This window comes from Trachypithecus francoisi, unplaced genomic scaffold (assembly GCF_009764315.1).
Source record: "Trachypithecus francoisi isolate TF-2019V2 unplaced genomic scaffold, Tfra_2.0 Lachesis_group0, whole genome shotgun sequence".
NCBI classification, from domain to species: domain Eukaryota; kingdom Metazoa; phylum Chordata; class Mammalia; order Primates; family Cercopithecidae; genus Trachypithecus; species Trachypithecus francoisi.
Window position 1 is genome coordinate 153,594,391 of NW_022681453.1, and position 21,410 is coordinate 153,615,800.

Consider the following 21,410-nt stretch of genomic DNA (forward strand, 5'->3'; position numbering starts at 1 on the left):
CACCCTTTATTAATCTAATAATGAGTTTGGGGAATTGGTTCTTATAACACCCTTCAACGTGGTCTAATAGGTCGACATCAAGATATGCCCTAGTAAGAGCAGGCTTTTAGAGAGACCAGTTAGGGAGACATATGGCTAAGATAAGTCATTTCAATTCTCAGAGCCTCAGGTCTCCCATCTATGACATGGGATAATTACTCCTCTTCACAGACTGCTATGACAAATAAGAGTAAATGTAGGCAAAGCTCGTAGAGCAGATCCTGGAATACAGAGGCTTAATGTTGTTTGTGCCTTTGACCCTCTCCTTCCCCCTTCTGTTATTTTATGACCTGGTTATGTTGTCCAGCCCCTGACATCATAGGACAGGAGCTTTGCCAAGTATTTCTTGGTGACTCCCCACAGAACCTAGCTTTGTGCCTAGTATAGGGTAGGTATACACAGTAGGTGCTACTCACAGATATGTGACTGAAGAAGCAAACTTGTGACATTGCCCTTAGGTTGCATGACTAATGCTACAGTTATAAAAACAGCACGACTGAGATTCCAAACCGACCCTATATTGCATGTAAATGATTCTTGACTATCCTAAATCATAACACAGATTTAATTAAAAACACTTTAAAGACATCCCTTCAAAGCCTTGCCCCAACTCTCTGTTGCTTTATCAGGCTCTCAATTTGCTGACTTGAATGTGATTTTTGCTGAAACCTCTAAATGGCAAATCACATTTTCATCCCAAAGTGTCTGAGATAAAGCCATGTGAGAGAATGGAATAACTGAAGGCCAGAAAGGTAAACCCAGCCAGGAATGCAATGGGAAAACACAAGCGAGGCAATAATGTTCCCAGACTTTTCTTCCTTTGCTGATTAAACCAAAGGTCTTGGTTGTAAATTAGAACCTTGTTTTCCTGAAATATTAATCTATGTCTGAAGTGAAAAAAATAAAAACCTCCATGGTTGATTGTAACAATTCCAACTGCTGGTGTCCTTGGCAGACAACCCTGATAAGCAGGGTTTGTCAGATTCTTCTGTGGAATATTCCTTCTATGGTGGGAGTCCCCTGTCTCCTGCAGGGGCAGTTTGTCCACAGATTCTGGATCTATTCTCATCCCTGTTCCTTTCCATCCATCCATCCAGGCAGCCAGCATATACTTACAGAGCCCCTACTCTGAGCCAGACACAGCTCTAGTTCTGGGGGATATAGCATGAAATAATGCAAAGTTCCTACTCTTATGAAGAGATACTATATATTTACGTAAACATATTTATATAGAATGTAAACCAAGGTTACCCATATTGATGTTCATTCATCCAAATTTCCTTGAGCAAAGTTCAAAAGGCTTATCTTTCCTGGTTGCTGAGGTGAGTGACTGTGTATTCCTGAGAGGGTGAGGGACACCTTGGATTTAGTCCTGTATTTCAAGTGTCCAGCATAAAATCCAGAACGCAGTACACGCTCAGAAAAAGTGTGTTCAGTGACAGTAACCTGCTATCCTCATGGACATGGATAATGTCTTCTTGCTGTTGCCACTTCCTTGCTCCAGAATAGGTTTTAGTTCTTTCAATTAGCATTTTCTGAGACCTGTTTATTCCTCAAAGATTATACATGTCTTTTAGTAAACACATGTATTTTTCGGCTGGGTAGGTGACTAGGAATGGAACTACTGGGTCTACTTTAGCAGATATTGCCAAATAGTTTTCTAAAGAGGCTGTACCAATTTATACTACCACAAGCAATATACAGTACTCCCAGTTGCTCTGCATTCTTGCCAAATCCTGATATCATCTCTTTTAAAATTTATTTTTTTAAGCCATTCTGGTGGGTGCTTGGTATAGCTCACTGTGGATTTAAATTTTGCATTTCCCCAACGTATAATGAAGTTGAGCACCTTTTCATGTGTTTACTGGCCATTCGGATAACTTGTTTCTTAAAGGGCTTTTTTGGGTCTTTTGAAGGTCCAGAGTCTTCGTCGTCTTTGTTCACTGCTGCATTTGCAGGCTCCACAGAAATGCCTGCCAGGTAGGAGGCTCTCAAAGGAAGTATTTGTTAAATAAATGGACAAATTCACATACCTCTTCTATCACTTTCTTAATATTTTTATTTAAACTAGCTCATTTTTACTTAAGTAAACTGTGCATGTATATATGTATATGTAAATATATTTATTTATTTATTATTATTATTTTTTGAGATAGAATCTCACTCTAGTTGCCCAGGCTGAGTGCAGTGGTGCGATCTCAGCTCACTGCATCCTCGACCTCCTGGGCTCAGGTGATTCTCCCACCTCAGCCTCCCGAGTAGCTGGGACTGTAGATGTGCAGCACCATGATCGGCTGATTTTTTGTATTCTTATTAGAGAGGGGTTTCACCACGTTGCCCAGGCTGATCTCGAACTTCTGGACTCAAAACAATCTGCCCGCCTTGGCCTCCCAAAGTGTTGGGATTACAGGCGTGAGCTACCACACCCAGCCTAAAATAATTTTATTTAATTTTATAACTGTGAAGTCATGTTTTAATGTGTAAGTTACACCTTTTCTCCTATGCACTAAAATAAATAGGTAACTATTAAAATTCTTAAAAGTCTGTTCAAGTATTTCTAATCTCTCTCTCTAATGTCATTGCTGGTATATCAATATCCCTCAAATTAAATGAATTGATACCACTGAAACACTTAAGTGCTCATCACATATTAGCTATGATTAGATTTCCTTACCACCAGCAAATCCAGGGCAAGGACGAAATGAGGATTTGGGAAATGTGTCTTAGTAAGGCAGTGGTGGTTTTTAGAAAGATCATGAAGGCAAAGCAGAAGGGAGTAAAAAGAAGACTGGAGGGGCGCCAGACTGGCCAGGAGACAGAGAAAGACAAATTAACACTTGATTTAGTTGTGATATAAAGTATGTTTTTCAAGATTTTAAGTGACCATTTGTGCTTTACTCCACAGATAAAAAACTTTAAGTTTATTAGGGACATATGACTTACAGGGGGTTGACACTGTGCTAAAATCTTCCTAATGAACAGGTTTCCCATGTTCCACCTCTCTCTCTCTCTCTCTGGGTAAACTGCTATTAGAAGAAATGCAGAAATAGAACAGCCCTTTGGGATCAAGCGCAGTGAGAAAGTCTCACTGGGTTGGCCTCTCTTATCAGCCATTCACACGAATGCTTCCTGGCTACACGTGAGCAGGTACTAGACATCACAGCTGGGCAGGCTAGGCTGCGAGACCTTTGTGAGGTGTGGGATCTGCTCCTCATTACTGAGCAGATCGTACAGTCAATGTTCAGTCTACGACACTGCTTGGTGAAAGACTTCCCATAACTGTTAAGTGAGAAGTCACAGAATATCACTATTGAAGCCAAGGGCCTGCCCACAACATAGTGTCCCAGTGGACACTATTTTTTTCTGAGACAAGGTCTCACTCTGTCACCCAGGGTGGAGTACAGTGACACAATCTCAGCTCACTGTAGCTCGATGTGCCACATTTTGAAGTGGTCCAGGGCAAATGGCAGTAAGGATGAGGGCCTTCTTTGTGGCCCAGCTTCAGTTTTCTGGAATAAGTGTCCATGGGATGCCCCGGGTCTGGGGGTCAAATGACTCCACAGTGTTGCCCATGAGGTGCTGCTTCTGGGGATGCATCTAGCATGGAGGAACTGGGGGCCTTCATGTACAGCCCTGACTCCAGTAGGAAAGGATCCTTCCTTCATAAGGAGATTTAAAGTCCCCCTCCCATATCCTTGGAGGTGACAGAATATACAGAGAAATGACTGGTGTGGATTCTATATGGCCCACAGAGCAGAGACCCAGAAGATCTGGTTAGAGGCAGAGGCTTCCATGCCCTCAGTGTGCTAAGCTGGGCAGTAGAAGGAACAAAGTATTAGAAGAAAGATTAAACCCTTTACAATCTTTAGACTTCACTGAGTCAATGCTTAAGCAAAGGTCAGAACCCATGCAATGGTAATGAGTATCTCAGAGCAGGAACTGAGATGCCCCTGAGTAGTCAGTATGAGTTGAGAGCAGCTGGTGGTGTCCAGAGAAGGCTCCAGCAGACTGGCAGGCCCCACTCTGCTGGATGCTTGGGAGGAGGCTCCCTAACAGCTTCTTAATATAGAAAACCTGGAGTCAGAAAGCTGTGCTAGGTACAACGTACTATATTAACACATTTAATCCTCCAGATCCTATGGGATAAGTGCCATTTTACAGATGGGAAAACAGAAGTACAATGAACTTAGCTAACTTTCCCAAGGCCACGCAGTTAGTAGTGACAGAGCTGGGCTTCAAACCCATTAAATTAGGTTCCAGACTCTATGCGTGTAGCCTCTAAGCCAGCCTACCATTCACAACCAAGTACATCAGAGGGCATGCCTCTTATTTCCATGAATTCTAGAATTTTCCAGGACAGATTGCAACTGGTTAAAGAAATCTCTGAACTCCAATGTGGGGGCAAAACAGGGTAAAAAATGATGGCAATCATAAACTGATAAAACAATGCAATTCAGTGATCACCTGGCATGAATCAGCTGCTTTATGCATCTATCTAGTGCCTGTATAACCAATTTTATAGATGAGGACATGGAGGCAGAGGGTTTATGTAATAGTCCTCAGTAGTACCTGTTGCTAGAAGGTAGCCATGATGAGATGTGAACTGAAGGCTTTCTGTTCAAAACTCATGCTCTTGGTTTGACATGCTTTCTTCTGTCTTTATGAGGCTTTGTATTTTTTCCTGGTACATCACATGTACAACTGTCCTTCCTTTTCCAGGGGCATTTGAATGTGAAACCTCATCTGTCACGTGGGAAAGGGACTGCAGGCCCCAGGGTTTCCCCTGGCAAGCCTGTGCCAACTTACACTTGCCCCTAGCAGTAAATTTTTAATGCACCCTTACCGATACTTGGTATTCTCATTAAAACAAAATAAAAATCCACTTTGCCGTTTTACTGGATAAAAACAACACTTAAATATATTGTGATCTGTGCTTGTCTGTTGCCATCCTCATCTCATGACCTGGGCTACTCACTCCTATAGACTAACGACCTGTACCTGTCAGGGACCCTAGACCCACTATTTCTCTGGCAAAAGAATGCACGCTTGATTTAAAACTTTCTATTTCCTGGCCAGGAAATAGACATAGGGCCAGTTGATATATGGCCAGTTGTTTTGTAATCTTTCCAAGCCACATTTACCTCACATCTGAGTAATGGCGTAATGAGACAGTGAGGTGAAGATGCGTAAAATGCATAGCAAGGGCCTGTGAACAATTTATCTGCCTACATCCCTCCCAAAAGCCCATTTTGGTTGTCTTCTAGAACGAACACGGCGTTGATTTCATTCCAGTATCTTTAGAATGGGCTGGGATGTGGTGGATTTTTAAACATAGTTAGGTCGTCTCCTTGCTGCTCCGTGCAAGCCTTCTACCACCCCCAGGCTCGGTCAGGTGATCCCTCCCAGACGGTCTTCTGTGTATACCTCCCGTCTAGCCCTGATCATGGTACTGTAATTGCCTTTCTCTCTCACTAAACTCTAAGCTTCAGGGCCAGGATTGAGCCTCACCATTGCCATAGGGCCCAGAAAAGTCTCTAGCACATAGCAGCCCTCAACACATACTGCTTCTTCCACTTGTTACTTTTTATCCTAAAGCAAGATGCATAAGCTATACAAAACAAGTGCAGAACTTCATGAACTATTATGGAGTGAGCATTCTTATAGCCATACCCAGGCCAAGAATTGAAACCTTACCAGCTGTGCAGAAGCCCCTTCCCTGAACCCCATCCCAATGTCAACCACTACTTTCCTCCCAAAAGTATCCCCTGTCCTGACTTTTACAGTTTTCACCTCTCTCCAGTTTTATCACATAAATTTATATCCCTAGACACTGTAGTTTAGTTTTGCCCATGAAAAAAACTAATTTATGTTTTTCAAATCTTTTTAAATCTACAGCTTACACATTCATTATTTTCTTTTCCTTGCAATTTATCTGTTGAAGAACACAGGATAATAGATTTTCCCAGTCTAGATTTTGTTGTTTGCACACTCATGTGTTCCTCTGTCCCAGTATTTCCTGCATGTAGGCAATCAGATCGAGGTTTATCTTGTTCATTTGTGCCCCAACTCAGACTCAGCTATTTCTTTAAGAAACCCTGGAATCTTTTAGTGCAAATGTGATTTTCTGTTTGCCATACTTCTGTTTGCCAGTTTGCCAGTGTATTCCCGGCTCCAGTGACTGGTATGAAGTAGTTTGCAAAAAAAAAAGAAAAAAAAAGCATGTATTAAGTGCATTCTGCCGTAGGACTGTGCTTATTTCATCTACAGTTTCTAAATCTCAATCAGTCATTGTCTATCTCTGCGTGTGAGTGTGAGACCGTGGTGGCCAACAAAACACTTCCATGGGTCAAGTGTTCTGCTGTCACTATATTAATCTTGCTTTACATTCATTATATCATTAAATCCTCATAACCATTCCTGAGGTGTTCATATTTATCCTCATTTTACAAATGAGGACACTAAGGCTCAGAGAAGTGAAGTGACTCACCTGAGGTCACACAGATAATAAGAGACAGAGCTGAGTGGCAAACAGATGTGAGAAACTCCAAAGCCTGCCTTCCTTTGACTGCTCCATAATGAACATTTGTCCCTGAAATATGTTTGTTCATTTTTAAATTTGATCTTGACCAAAACTTCTTGATGAATGGATAAGTGAATGAATATGTACTTCATGGGGCACAGTGGAGACACAGCCTTGTTCTACACTCAGTCTCCCTAAGGAATGCTTTGTTTCTTCTTCTCTGGGTTCCTAATGTGACATATTGTTGCTAGACGTGGCAGAGGGATATTTTTAATGTTTTGAAATAAACCGGAAGGTGTATCTTTGCTCTTGGCTTATAAGACTCATTTTATGTCTATGTTTACAGGCAGAAAAATAAGTGGCTGATATCAGATAATTCTTCAAGTTCCAATTCATATTTATAACCCAATTGTGGGCTCACTTTTTATTTGAGTCTAGATAATAGATATAAGACTCTGTCTTTGCTTTGTGTCCAAATAGCTATAGCCTTATTTTTCCCTGTATTTGTGACTAATGAAACCTTTTGACATAGTTGTGTTTGATGGAAACAGAAGCAGACCATGTGAGAGGGCTATTACTAAGCTCTCCATTTCCAGGGCAGCCTGAACAGAGGGACAAGGGGTCCTCAATATCTCACATTTCATGTGATGCCAAGGAGGCAAGCGTTAGGCTTTCCGGTTGGAAGAGGGAGAGTTCTGTCTTTCCCATGAACACATAAGAAGTTACTGCTTGCTGAAGAGAAGACAGGCATGTGGAACCATGGGGTCTAGCATAGGAATAGTTCTAGCACTGTTCTGTTTTCTACTTTGGACACTGGAGTCAGAACAGTGTTGAAACAAATGCCAACTCATTCTCACTGATACAGAGAAGGGAAGGTCAAACTATGGTTGTACCTTTAATTGGCTTAGAAGATTATAAGGAAACTGGCTGGAAAGCCTCGATTGGGCTGTTCTCAGAAGCCAGTTTAGCTCTTGATGGAAAATGGCCAAGAGACCTGGAGATAAGCAATGAGGATTCAAAGTATTTTCCAGATAAATATGAGAGACTCTTGGTGCATATGAGCAATAATTTCTGAGATCTTTGTGGATACCCCCGCCCAACTAATGAATATTACCTATAATTTTTCCCCTTCAAACATCTAATTTATGGCTAAAACCATCACTTTTTCAGACTCCTTCACCCTAATCACTTCCATGACTATCATCAACAATTTGAATAGAGAATGATCTTTCTGTTTATAAAGGGAAAGAAGGCACCTGCTCTTTCAGGTATTCCTCTTGACTTCTTGGAGCCTTAGCACAGGTCCATACTGAGGCAAGGCTGACACTATTGTGTGCATCCTGGAAGCAGCAAATCCCACAATCCTAAGACATTCTCCAAATACCTGAAACTTACATCTGTTGGTGCTCTCTTACTTTCCCAGGTCCAAACCTCAGAATTTTCTCTCTAGGCTTTCTAGAATCCTGTTTCACACCAAATAAGCAACTCTGGACGTGTGCCCAACTTCCAGTTCAGGGAGTGAAGGTGAGATTGGGCCCTCCTTCATTATTCATGCCACCTCTACAGCATTTTCCTTCAGCATTCTCTAGACATTCCAGGTCCAATTTCTCCTTTCCTACCCGTGGCCCATACGTAATGAACAGTTCTTGCCAATGATACTACATTTACCCTTTTGTTTATTTAAAGAAACCTACGACATATGGAGCTCGAAGTTTTTGCATGGGAGTATTCCTCCCTTTGCCTGAGTACTCAAAGACTCTGACCTCAAGCAGGCCTTCCTTAATATGCATCTTTGTCTTATCACAGTATTCTTGGAGTTAACATCGTAACACTTCACATAAAGTTTAAGAACTCTGCATCAGGAGAACTCATTTAACACCTCCATCCTTTTTTCGCTGTTGTTCTATTGTTCCTTTGCCCTTAAATACATTATACTCCCCACAATACACAGTTATAATCATTGGATTTAATAGTCATGGTCATGTAAAGAAATGAAGGAAGGAAGGGCAGTCTTTTATATTTATTTACATAATTACCATTTCCAATGCTCTTCTTTCTTTCCTATGAATCTGTTTTTCATTCTGACATCCTTTCCTTTCCACTTGAAGGACTTCTTTAGTCATTCCATTGTCTTTTGGTTTCCAAAGTTTTCGGTAAAATGTTGGTTGTCGTACACATTGGTATTTTCCCATACATAATGTGTCTTTTTCTCTGGGTGCTCTTAAGAGTTTATCTTTATTTTCGGTCATCAACAGGTTGAGGATAGTATGATTAGGTGCTGTTTTCTTTATATTTATTTGGCTCGGAGCTTGCTGATCTTATTCAATCTTTAAGATGGTGTTTTGAATCAAACTTAATAAATTTTCCACCACTTCTTCAATTAATTATTTAATGCTTTGTTCACTTTCTCCTGTCCTTTGGTACTTTTGAGACTATCTTTCTTTCATTTTCTATTCTCTTATGTGCTAAATCCATATTTTCATTTCAGATATTGTATTTTTCCACTCTACGTTTTACATTTCCATATAGTTTCATTTCTCTGCTGAGATTCCCTGTCAGTTCATTCATTATGATAATCCTTACTCTTAAGTTTGTAAACATTTAAAATATTGTTTTAAAGTTATTTTCTTCTAATTCCAACATTTGTGTTTTATCAGGGTCTGTTTCTCTTGAATGATTTTACTCTGGACCTTAGGTCACATTTTCCTGTTTCCTCACATGTCCAGTAATTTTTATTGCACACTGGATATTATGGCTAATACAGAGTAGAAACTCTGGATTCTGTTATTGTTGATTTGTGTTAAATTACTGGACAATCACCTTGCACTTGTAGAAAGTTTGGTTTGATCCTTTACAGAGGTGTGTCTGTTTAGAGTTACCCTTAGTCCCAGGTCAGTCCTTAAATCCTGGCACATAGTCTTTGCTCTTAAGGTGTATCTCTTTTGCATTTCATTGGAAAACTCTAGATGTTTACCTAGCCCTTCTTGGAGGAATTCCAAAATTTGTCTCCTTTGCAGTGAACAGTAGCTAAAATACCTGCTCAGATCTTTTCATTTTCTTTTCCTGACATTGCTTTCCCTGGGTTCCTGAAGTCTCTTCTGTATATACACAGTTCTGGGAACACTCAGGGATTTGAGGGATTTGAGGGGAGTTTATGATCAGATTTTGACCTCCTTTCTTGCATCTCCATTCTTATTGGTATTAACTCAATTTCTGGCAACTCTGGCATTGATGAATTTCATCCTCTAACACCTTACGCTCAAAGAATATGCCTGCCTGCCTGCCTCTCTGCCTGCCTGCCTTCCTTCCTTCCTTCCTTCCTTCCTTCCTTCCTTCCTTCCTTCTTTCCTTCCTTCCTCCCTCCATCCTTTTCAGTTCTTGTTTTTAAAATCTTTATTGAGGTATGATTTATGCATCATAAGATTCACTCATTGTAAGTGTATAGTTCAGTGGTGTTAAGTAAATTTATATAGTTGTGCAACCATCACTGCAATCCAGTTTTAGAACATTTCCACTATCCAAAAAAAGTCTGTGCTCATTTGCAGTTGATTTCCACTTCAACCCCATGCTCTAGGCACCACTAATCTGCTTTCTGTCTCTACAAATCACCTTTTATGGAAATTTAATGTAAATTAAGTCATATAATATGTAGTCTTTGTTTTCTAGGTTCTCTCACTTAGCATAATGTTTTTGAGATTCATTCATGTTGTATGAGTCAATAGTTCATTTCTTCTTATTGCTGAATAGCATTCCATATATGGACACACAGAGACTATTTACCTGTTAAAGGACAGCTTTTTTTTTTTTTTTTTTTTTTCTGGATGCTTTCCTCCTCAGATGGTACTTGTATAGCTGAAATAGTGCTTGTAGATGTAGGGACCAGTGTTTGGAAACCACAGCATAGAACATCAGAATATGCCATCTAGATAATTTTTTTAAAATTAAGAAGCATTCATTAAACACGTTTGTGTTAGAAACTCCTAAAAATTAAAAAGGTGAACAAGACGTGATAGTCCAATGCAGTGGAAGAAATAAACCAGTGAACAAATAAGTATCATAAGGTGTAAAAAAGCTGTGGTAACAGTTTTTTCTTACCTTCTCACCATGAAGGTAAGGTCAACTTTCTATTGGGGAGGAAGTTACAGGGAAGTATTCATAAAGGATGTGACCCCTGAGTATGGTCTTGAAAGATGAATAGGTAATTGGCTAGTCAGATAGTGGGAATGACTTCCCTGCCTAGAACACAGGGTGTTTTATTCTTCTGAACCATGCAGACATGTTCACAGATAGTATTTTCCAGTCTGCCAGTGCCATTGGGGATTGCACTGTAGCAAACTATTTCTGTGAGTTTCTGCTGAGATCGACAAATGAAGAAATATAGTGAAGACTTGGTGGATACCCAGTTCTGCCAAGCTATGTAAATCTTCTCAACAAGACAAGAACCTAATGGAAAACAACATGGAGCTTTGGAGCATGGTGCTTGGTCCAACACCTTTGTGTTTTCAGTGTTTAGAATATGGAGTTAAGTTTTAACCTCAAAAGTAACTGTGTAGTTTAGACCTAATGTATGTAAATCAAGAGTTTAGGGATTGGAACACAATGGTCTCTCAGAAATGCTGGTTTCCCTTTTTTCTCTCACATGTAATATGTTTCTGGCTAACGTTTACTATTCTTGCACCTAAAACCACAAGGAGTTAGTGAAATTACAAGGCTTGTTTGTCTTTCGACTCCCATTTCTATTGCCTCAAAGCTACTATCTTCTAAGTAACCAAGGGATGCAGTAGCTGCTTCATAATGAGACCTTGCTTCCTTCTAAGTGTGCACTGATTGTCAAGGTGATGAAGGAGGTTCATTATTTAGAGGTATAATTAAAGGGCACTTCCTTTAGCTAAACTAATGAGTAGTAAGTGCAGCAATAGTTGCATGTTTAGACATTAAGGATGGAAACAAATGACTCATTGGAGATTGGGAGTAAGCAGGGATGGTAGAGCAAATTAATCTCACTGCTGGACCTCCAGGGTTATTGCCTCTTAAGACTTCCTCAAAGGGGTAGTCTTCCCTGGGAAGTCGGCTCCAGCCTTCCTTTGTCTTATGGGATGAACAGCCTTCTCATTACCTTGCCTCAGGAGCGAGGTGATCTTTGCTTCAAAAGATGCTAAAACAGGCCGGGCACAGGGGCTCACGCCTGTAATCCCAGCACTTTGGGAGGCCGAGGCGGTGGATCATGAGGTCAGGAGATCGAGACCATCCTGGCTAACATGGTGAAACCTCATCTCTACTAAAAATACAAAAAAATTACACGGGCATGGTGGCAGGAGCCTGTAGTCCCAGCTACTCGGGAGGCTGAGGCAGGAGAATGGTGTGAACCCAGGATATGGAGCTTGCAGTGAGTCAAGATCGCACCACTGCACTCCAGCCTGGGTGACAGAGCAAGACTCTGTCTCAAGAAAAAGAGAGAGAGAGAGAGAGAGAGAGAGAGAGAGAGAGGAAGAAAGAAAGGAAGAACGAAAGGAAGGAAGAAAGGAAGGAAGAAAGAAAGAGAAAAAACAGATACTAAAACATGATTCCTGATGAGCTGAACTTGAAATCTGTTTCTGGATGGACTTCCATGCCTGGTTCTAAACATTTAGGGATATGAGTATATTCTTATCCTCAGGCATATTCACTAAGATCGTACATTCACCCAAGTTTAGACTGGTGCCTTTTACCCTCTGGGAGTATGTATGTTTTGAAGTCATATACAAAGTTTTTCCACTTCTCAGATGAGAGATGTGGAAAGCACCTTACTATGTCTTCCACTCTTCATCCATAATCTGGGCATTTTGCCTAAATGGCATGATTTTTGTTAGAACTAAAAGAAAGTGCTTGATATAAAATAAGAACTGAAAATATGCTGGTTCAAGTTCCCTTCTCACTGCACACGGACTTCACAGTGGCCAGTGCCTTTGCATCATGTCTCCCAAGTAAGCGGGATTAGCATTGAATTGGCCATTACATATTAGGATTCAATTTTACCAATTTTTTGCCTTTTCATATCGTGGAAGTGACAGAGAAAATATCATTCATATTATAAAAGCAAACATTTGGGTTCCAAGCCAAGGAGAAGCCTCCTTCCTCCCACTGGCACCAATTCCCAAAGGAAACGAGAAAGGTAGAAGCATGACACAGCCAGTGCAGTGACTGAGCTCCTGATGCTTCCATCGGGACCCCTCCATGGTTTGAGTAACTTCATTTATTATTGAATAGATTATTTGATTTACTAAGCATTTATAATTGTGTTGACATTACTTCATTCTTTTTAACTATAAAACAATATTCTTTTTAATGTTTCTATTATTCCCTTCTTTTTAACACTGATTTTAAATATGTGTTAGGGGATATCTACTGAAAACATGCATTCATTGCCTCTGGGCAGATGTACAGGCTAGAACACAAATAATGATTTTACAGGAGCAAACGGAATTGCTGAGCAGGTGCTCGTCAAGGGAAAAGAAACCAGAAAGGAGCCAGGCTTGCCAGCAAAAGGGGAAAAATGTAGAATCATTAGCATCTTTGATTTGTTGAGATTTAACAGTGATAAAACCTTAGACTCCAAGTCAGGATGAGAAAGCAGGGGAAGTGGGTGAGATGGCAGCAGGGAAAAGAACAGCATCCCTGTAGCTCTCTTCACTGAGAGCGTGGATTCTCCTTTAGAATAGGTTCTTCAGAAGAAAAATAAAGAAAATCCAAGTAATAACGAAAACCCAAGAAAACTTTGAGAAATCAGCTCTTCAAGGAAATGGCTCAGGATATAATGTTAAATAAGCTATGGAAACCATCAGTGGGTTTGTGGAGACTATGTCTACAATATGGCACATATGGAATTATCTGCTTATCAGATGTTACTATTAGTTAGGTATGCAATGTGCTCCATCAACATTCGGCAACACTGATCTGCACTTTGTTAAACTTCCCTTCCTTCCCTTTATTCACTTCACTGTGGTCTCTTGGTGACTCCCTCCTTTTAGTCATGGTACAGCCTCTGCAACATAGCAGAAGTCTCTCTCTTGCTAATAATCATAGCAGTCACTACTTGTTACTACCCGCTACAGATCTGAAGCTAACTGCACTACGTGGGTGAGCTAGAGCAGAGCTTATTTAGAAGGTGATTCTAAGTTAGGAGGACAGATTAAGTGAGGAGAATGAGTTAAGAAAGGAGGAAAAGTCAATCCAGGAGCGTGTTGTTAAGGTTGTCATTGCATGTAGTGGGGGCTTCTTTCCACTGAGGCCCCTGAGAAAGTGCAGGGTGCTGCCCAGAATTGCTGCAAACTTCCAGGACTGACTGCTTCTGCACCCCTTTGGGTGACAGGTGCTCCTAGGGGTGATAACACTGCCGTGGTTCAGAACTGTGCTCACTGGAGCCCAGCAGACTCCTGCTGACTTTCTCTGAGGAGAAAAACAGAAAGGTCCAGTGGTACAGGGTGTGCACTGCAGAGCGGATTGGTTGGGTAAAGTGGATTTCTGTGCTGCTTTAGGGGAACGGCAAGCATTGTCTACAGAATCTAATTCTCATATCAACTTCCAGGTGAAGCTCTATCAAGAGAAAGAGGATTTCATGAATTTGCTTTACTACTTACAGAACCAAGCACAGAGGACTCAGACAAAAGGTTTCTTTTCCACTTCTCATAGCAGGTAAGGCGATTTGGCACCTTCATCTATTAGAAAAATATGACTTAGAGAAAAAGAAAAGCCCCAAATCTGCTCCATGGGGATCCTAGTCCGGAGGCTTATAAGGAAGCAGGCCTGGTGAAAAGCCAGAAGCAAGCAGTGAATGGCAGTTTTACAAAGAAGTGCCTCTTCCTCCTTCCTCCCTAGTACTCAAGCTGGAAGGGGGAGGGCTGTGGAAACCTGTGGTAGAGACATCATACACTGGTGAACAGAAGAGCCTACACACCTCTTCAGAAATAATGACCCAGGGTCACCTCAGCAAGGTGTGGGGAGATGGCATGGCTTGATTTATGAGCATGAGGCAGCTCCAGGGCTCCCAAAGGCTCACAAGTGAGGTATCAGTTTCCTATTGCTGCTGTAACAAATTACTACAAACTTTGTGGCTTAAAACAACACAGCTTTATTATCTTATAGTTTTGGAGGTCAGAAGTCTGAAATGAATTTCACTGGACTAAAATGGAGGGGTCAGCAGGTCCACATCCCTTCTGAAGGCTGTGCTGGAGAATCTATTTCCTTCCCTATCCAGTTTCTAGAGGCTGCTGCATTCCATGGCTCATGGCCTCACATCATTCTGACCTCTGCTTCCACCTTCGTGTCTCTGTTTCTGATTCTCACCCTCTTGCTTCCCCTCGTATAAGAACCCTTACTATTATATTGGGCCCATAGGAATAATCCAAAATCATCTCTCCATCTCAAGACCCTTAACTTAGTCACATATGCAAACACCATTTTGCCACGTAATGCCACATATTCACAGCTTTCTGGGATTCAGAGGTAAACATCTTTGGGGACCATTATTCGGTCTGCCACAGTTACCTAACAGAGCCCAGAGGTGCCAGGTAAAGTGACATGGCATGAGAGTAATGAGGAGAAGCCATGAAGCAGGAATCTGGGGCATGATGAAAAGCTGCAGGAAAGGGGCTTTAAGATGGAACAAGCATGGCTCAGGCAGTGGGTGCAGTGCTGGGTGCCAGCACACTGGCACTCTCTCAAAAAGAAAGCAGAACAAATGGAATACGCATGCCAGCAACTACCTTTCCAGAGAGTGGACAATCCAACCACTGCACAACTCTGACCTGAGAAGCCCAGGATGTCCCATGTGGGTCTGAGGACCCTTCTCTGCCAACACCATGAAGCCACAGAAGCTACGTCTTTCCAAATGTCTTGAGGCTGTCTTTGAAATGGAAACAGTCAGGGAGAGGGACTAGAATATGACTGGGGCTTGTCAGGAAGCCATATATGTCATAGGGAAACAAAGAGACTAGGTCCACTTGACACATCCAAAGTGAGTCACTATTTGTGGCTGTCCCCCTACCCCCAACACACACACACACGTATTATTCACTCAGAACAACCCTGCAAGCTGATGTCTTAGAAAAAGTCATTCAGAATTCTGCCTGAAAGAGAGAGAAGAAAAGAGGTTCTGGACATCCTTCTCCCTCTGTTTAGGACATTGGTTCCTAAAGGACACCTGGTCTTAATGAGGGCAGGACACAGGCAGGGATGCCGAACAGAGTGGCTGCTGCATTGCAAGAAACATGCCCAACAAAGCCAAGAGCTAATCTTTAATAGCAGAATTAGAGTGCTGACAATGCCCAATTATTTTGCTCATTCAGATGACCGGTCTGAACTGCACTGACCATTCTCCAATTAACTCCTTGGCACTTGGCTATGATAATGATTGAACTAACCTATTTGACTTCCCATGAAGCTGAATGAGCAGATGCAAGTAAACTGACTCTGCATCATTCTAACACACTTTCCTCACCAAGAAAAAAGGATGTATTCACTTTTAGATCTTTCCAGGAGCTTTAGAATTCTATGCAAGTAGAATGGACTTGATAAGCAAAGGCTCTGGCCCAAGACAAATGTGCTCAAATCCTGGCTCTGGGGAACTCGAGCTGTGACTTATGCTCATTTATATGAGAAGGAGGAATACCACCACCAAACCATGGGTCTGGGTTGAAGGGACCCTCTGGGTATGGTGAGGGGCTGCTGGGGACCTGAGAAGCTCCCCGCATATAGGGAGTTTAGCATTCTCTATGGGAGGTAGGGCAGGGGCAGGGAGAATTGGAAGCATTCACAAAGGTCATCTTCTTAAGAGGATCCAGACTTCTCAGATGTATTATTGTGTGGCTTTCTTGTATCAAAACAGTAGTTTTCAAATCAGTAATCTCAAACCAGAGACCAGAGAGTAAAGGTGGACTGCAGAATATTTTTTTGGCCAGATGATCTGTTTTTGTAAATAAGAACATATTAAAGTTGAGAGATTTTACACAGAAATCTGATTTCTAACTTCTGAGCAACTGGAAGTGGAGCACGAGACCTAGATTCTTGCATAGTTTATAACTGTGTGGTGGCTAAACCTTTATTACTTTATTTTACTTTCCACTGAATCCTGCATTCACCCAGCCAGGTATTGTCACTCATCTTGATGCTGCTTCCCACTCACAATCATTAGAGTTTGGGATTCTTGCAAAAGATGCTCCCAAGGATGTGTAAACTGGGTATAAACTGAGCAGGGCTGAGTTTACCCAGGGTGGAGTTGTGTTGTTCTTCTCTCGATCCCTGATGCCTATTACAATTTCTGGCACAGAGAGGGCAATGGCCAACTGAATGAATCTGACATTTGCATCTTGTGCTTATTGCAATTTTTCAGAGATGCACTTTTTTCCTTATGTGAGCTGGGGGTACCTGTGCTCTTGCTGGTCAACTGAGGCTGTCAGTCAAGCTGTGTCTTCCCATAAGTGGAACAGACTGTAAAACATCAGCAGATTTCCCTCCAATCACCACACCAGGTCCAAAGGGAAGATTATTAGATCGTGACACTGAGTCAACCATATCCAAATGATATAAAAGCCAGGAGGGGCTGCAAATTAGTTAACCTTTCCTGTATGTGCTGGCAGCTGGGCGCTTTCCTCTGCTTTTGTCTGGGTTTGCATGTGACTCACTGCAGGCTCGAGGGATTTGAATTAGTGGATCATAAGTAAAAATCCCATTAAAATGACATTCTCCTCATCATTATGATGGCTTTAGTGAGATGCCCTGGATTGTCACAGGCATCTCCTGCAGCCACCTGGTAATAGATTTACTTGGCTGTCCATCCACCTTGGCCAGAGCCTGCTGAGGTGTGGGGCAGAGGGGCTGGGCTGACTAAAGCACACAGTGCCTCTGTGGAACTGCCTCTCTCAGCAGCACTCCTGAAGGGCTATGTGAAAACCATTCTCCATGCCTGGTTTCAGTGCCATGAAGAGCCACTGTTCAAACATGTCTGTTCAGGGCTGGGGTTGCTGGGGGCCTCCAACATAGCCCCTGCCACTGGCTCCATTCAATGGCCTAGTGTGAGTTACATTTGCTTAAACTTGATAAATCTGATGAATGTCATACTATAATTCCTTATATTTGCCCATCTCTAAAATTCTCAGTCTTCTCTTGAATAGTAGATGTTTCAATTATGGCCTATTCCTTTGGGGATAAAGCGTCAACTCAATAATATGATATAAAAAGCCACTTGGGATTTAATATCTACCTGCTCCTCCACAAGGGGTCCCAATACCTGTCTAAGCTTTCTCCTTCTGCCCCATGCCTGTGCCTATGCCCTGCCACACTGAGAGCTCACACGCCCTGACCCCAGCCCTCCTGCTCACTGCTCTGCCATTAGGCTGCCCTGCCCTGCACCACGGAGAACTCCACATTCCTTTCAGATGTTCCCTCCCACAGAGGACTTCCCAGGCTCTCAGCCCCAGGTGCCCTGCAGGGGCTCCCACAGATTCCCCTCATCTGGCCCCAGCCCACAGTGCCTACCACATGAGATTGTAAACTGTTTGTTGATGTATTTGTTTGACCCATTGTCATGGAAACGTCTAGAGAACAGAGACTCTTATTTTAGCTACTAATCCCAGGTACCCCACACAGAGCCTAGAGCACAGTTTGTGCTCAGAATAAACTGCTAAATAAAGAAATAAACGAGTCCCCATCAGGCACTAGAACAGATAAAATGCTGCTGAAATTTCCAAGGTTGGCCAGGAGTTAAAATATAGACGATACATTAGACTGGCTTGAGTCCTTTCTGGCCAAGGCCAGAAAGTTCTGTAACAGTTACAAATCTACTGGTGGTAAATCTAGTAAGATCTTGAAATAAGATATCAAGATCAAAGATGAACAATGTTTGAAATCCAGGGAATTAAAACATGGCAACATTTAAGAATTTTAAAATACTCAATAAAATGAGTCAAAAGCTCAATTAATCACTGGGAGGTTTTCAAAGATATCTGGATTTTTCTTCCTTCCTCTCTCCCTCCCTCTTCCGCTGCCTCACCTCATCTCTCCCTTCTTTTAATCTTGACATCCATTCACTGTTATGCAAACATTTATTAGGCACCAACCATGTGCTCATGCCTATAACATGCACACAAGAGCTGGAGATGAGTAAGACACTACTCTGCCCTCCAGGAGCTCAGTGCAAAGTGAGCAGACAAGCAGGATAAACACATAACTACAGAACAGTAGGAATGGGGATGGAGTTCTGCCTGGAGACTGGGGAGCAGAGAAGAGAGGCAAACCACCCATGGGGGGTACCCAGGATGGCTTCCTGGGGGAGGTGACCTTACTAGGTATGCACATTCTGGGCATCAAGTGATTTACACCCAAGAAACTTCTGGCAAGGTTCTGTCTACACAGGAAGCTGAGTAAAGAGAAAGAGGGGTCTCTGGGTTGGTCAATATATACCACTGGATTGCTAGCATGGGAACTGTTGAGGTTTCCTGCACCCTACTCACTGTGGTTCCCTTCAGAGCGAGGGTAGCTGTGCAGGTGAGCTGGGGCCCTGATCATCAACAGGTAGTCTTTAAACTTTTTAAATGTTAATTTCTTTAGTAGAGGAATGCTATGGACTGAATTGTGTCTCTCCCAAATTCATATTTTGAAACCCTAACCCCCAATATATTTGGAGCTAGGACCTTTAGGAGGTAATTAAGGTTAAGTGAGGTCAAAGGGTGGAGCACTATTTCAATAGGGCTGGTTCCTCATAAGAAGACAATGCACCAGAGTGCTCCCTCTCTGCCATGTGAGGCCATGGTGAGGAGGAGGCCCTCTACAAGCCAGGAAGAGATCTCTTAACAGGAACCAAACTGGCTCCTTGATCTTGTACTTCCTAACATCTTTAACTGTGAGAAAATAACTTCCTATTGTTTAAGCCACTCAGCCTGTGGTATTTTGTTATGGCAGCCTGAGTAGACAAAGAATAGGACAGCTTGAACAAAATGAAGATGTGACCATTTTAGAGGATTTCATCAAGACTATGAACATTTTGTATTTCAGTGATAATTCTGATATCTAAAATTTTTGTAAATTTAGAAATGCAAATTTTTAAAACTTCAAAGTAGGTGGCATACCAAAGCAGGAGCTGGGCATAATGGAAAGGGCAGGTCCTACCCATGGTTTGCTGTGTGACCTTGTGCAAGCTACTGGACCTCAGTCTATAGCCACACATTAGCCACCAGGAAGGGCTGTAGCAGAGATGAGAATAATTTCCCACATGCAGCCTGCCTTGCACAGAGCAGGCATTGACAAATGGTAGTCAATGAGATCAGGGTAGTTTGGAAGGTGTTTGGTGAATCTCAGCTCCTCCTTAAATTTACCACTTTGGGAACAGATGTTAGAACTGCTAGATTCACTATACCTTTATCTTTAGAACCAGAATTCCTTCCTCACCTATTTTTAATTTCCAAGCCTATGACTTCATTTGCCTGCATCAGTGCTTCTCAATCCCATCTTAGAAAATGCCTCAGGATATCTATAATTATCTCAACCAGTATAGCAATGTTCCTATTTTAAAAACCCTCACAATATGGAATTTATTTTAATTCACGTCAATTTGTATTATATATTTTAAAACATCCCATAAAAGCCATATGGCACTTTAGGACATAGCTGAGAGGTTGCTGAGAAATAAAATAAACAATGTCAAGATTTCACAATTCCTGCCAGATTCAGAATTCCTAATTCAGAGGAACATATACTAATCAAGATGCCATATTTTTAGAATTAGCATACAGCAGGATGGGATTTACTGGGAGTGGATTAGGCAGTTGCCACTGGGCTCCCCTAGCAACTTTCCTGTCAGCTTGGCATCCTTAATCTTGTCACATTGCCTGGAGTTCCACCATTGAGAGATTCCTCGGAGTTAATGAACCTTTGTTTTAGAGAACATACATGTGTACTTCTATGAGGATGAAAGGTGGCAGCAAGGCCGGGCGCGGTGGCTCAAGCCTGTAATCCCAGCACTTTGGGAGGCCGAGACGGGCGGATCACGAGGTCAGGAGATCGAGACCATCCTGGCTAACACAGTGAAACCCTGTCTCTACTAAAAAATACAAAAAACTAGCCGGGCATGGTGGCGGGCGCCTGTAGTCCCAGCTACTCGGGAGGCTGAGGCCGGAGAATGGCGTAAACCCGGGAGGCGGAGCTTGCAGTGAGCTGAGATCTGGCCACTGCAATTATTTCCATCTCAGTGTGAATGAGTTCCTCCTGGAATACTTCCCAGTAACACTCTAAGATCAGCTCACTGGAGGACTGGAGACTTGGATGGAACAGAGAGAGGGTGGGGGTGGAGACATAGTAACAAGGAGGGAGAAGGGAAAGGATTATGAATCAGTCAGCCCTCAGCAAGGTGAGGCAGGTAGTGTAGTACACACAGTGGGCTTTGGATGAAGTAAAGAAGACTGGGGGTCCCAGAAGTGCTTAGCCCAGCATATGGAAGGGGCAGAATAAAACAAAATGAGGTCCTGGGGCCCCAGGGAGGAAGGATCAGAGAAAGGGCATCATTTCTTCTGCCTCATTAAGCAGCATCTATTCCTTAATCCTATTTTCTGACTGCTGGCATTCTTTCTCTTGATAATTTAAAACCCTTTTTAAAAATTAGCCCCTGGTCACTTTCAAATGTAAGCAAAGGCCAACTCTAATCTTGCTACATAGATGCTTCCTGATGGCACAGCCAACCAGAAAAGTGAGTACTACTTCCACCGTTAATGCTTCACAGTCAGTCCTCAGAAACATACTTCAAAGCTTTGGAGTCACACCAGACACTTGCTTTATCATTGAAAGTATGATGCAGTGGCTCTTGTGATCAAAAGTCATGAGGCCC

The 21,410-nt window shown here is 42.2% G+C and overlaps 1 protein-coding gene across 1 annotated transcript in view; it reads right to left on the reverse strand.

The window, feature by feature from the left end:
• CLSTN2 (calsyntenin 2) overlaps window positions 1–21,410 on the reverse strand; it is a 625,554-nt gene that overhangs the window by 73,216 nt on the left and 530,928 nt on the right. The gene's annotated exons all lie outside the window — the stretch shown is intronic.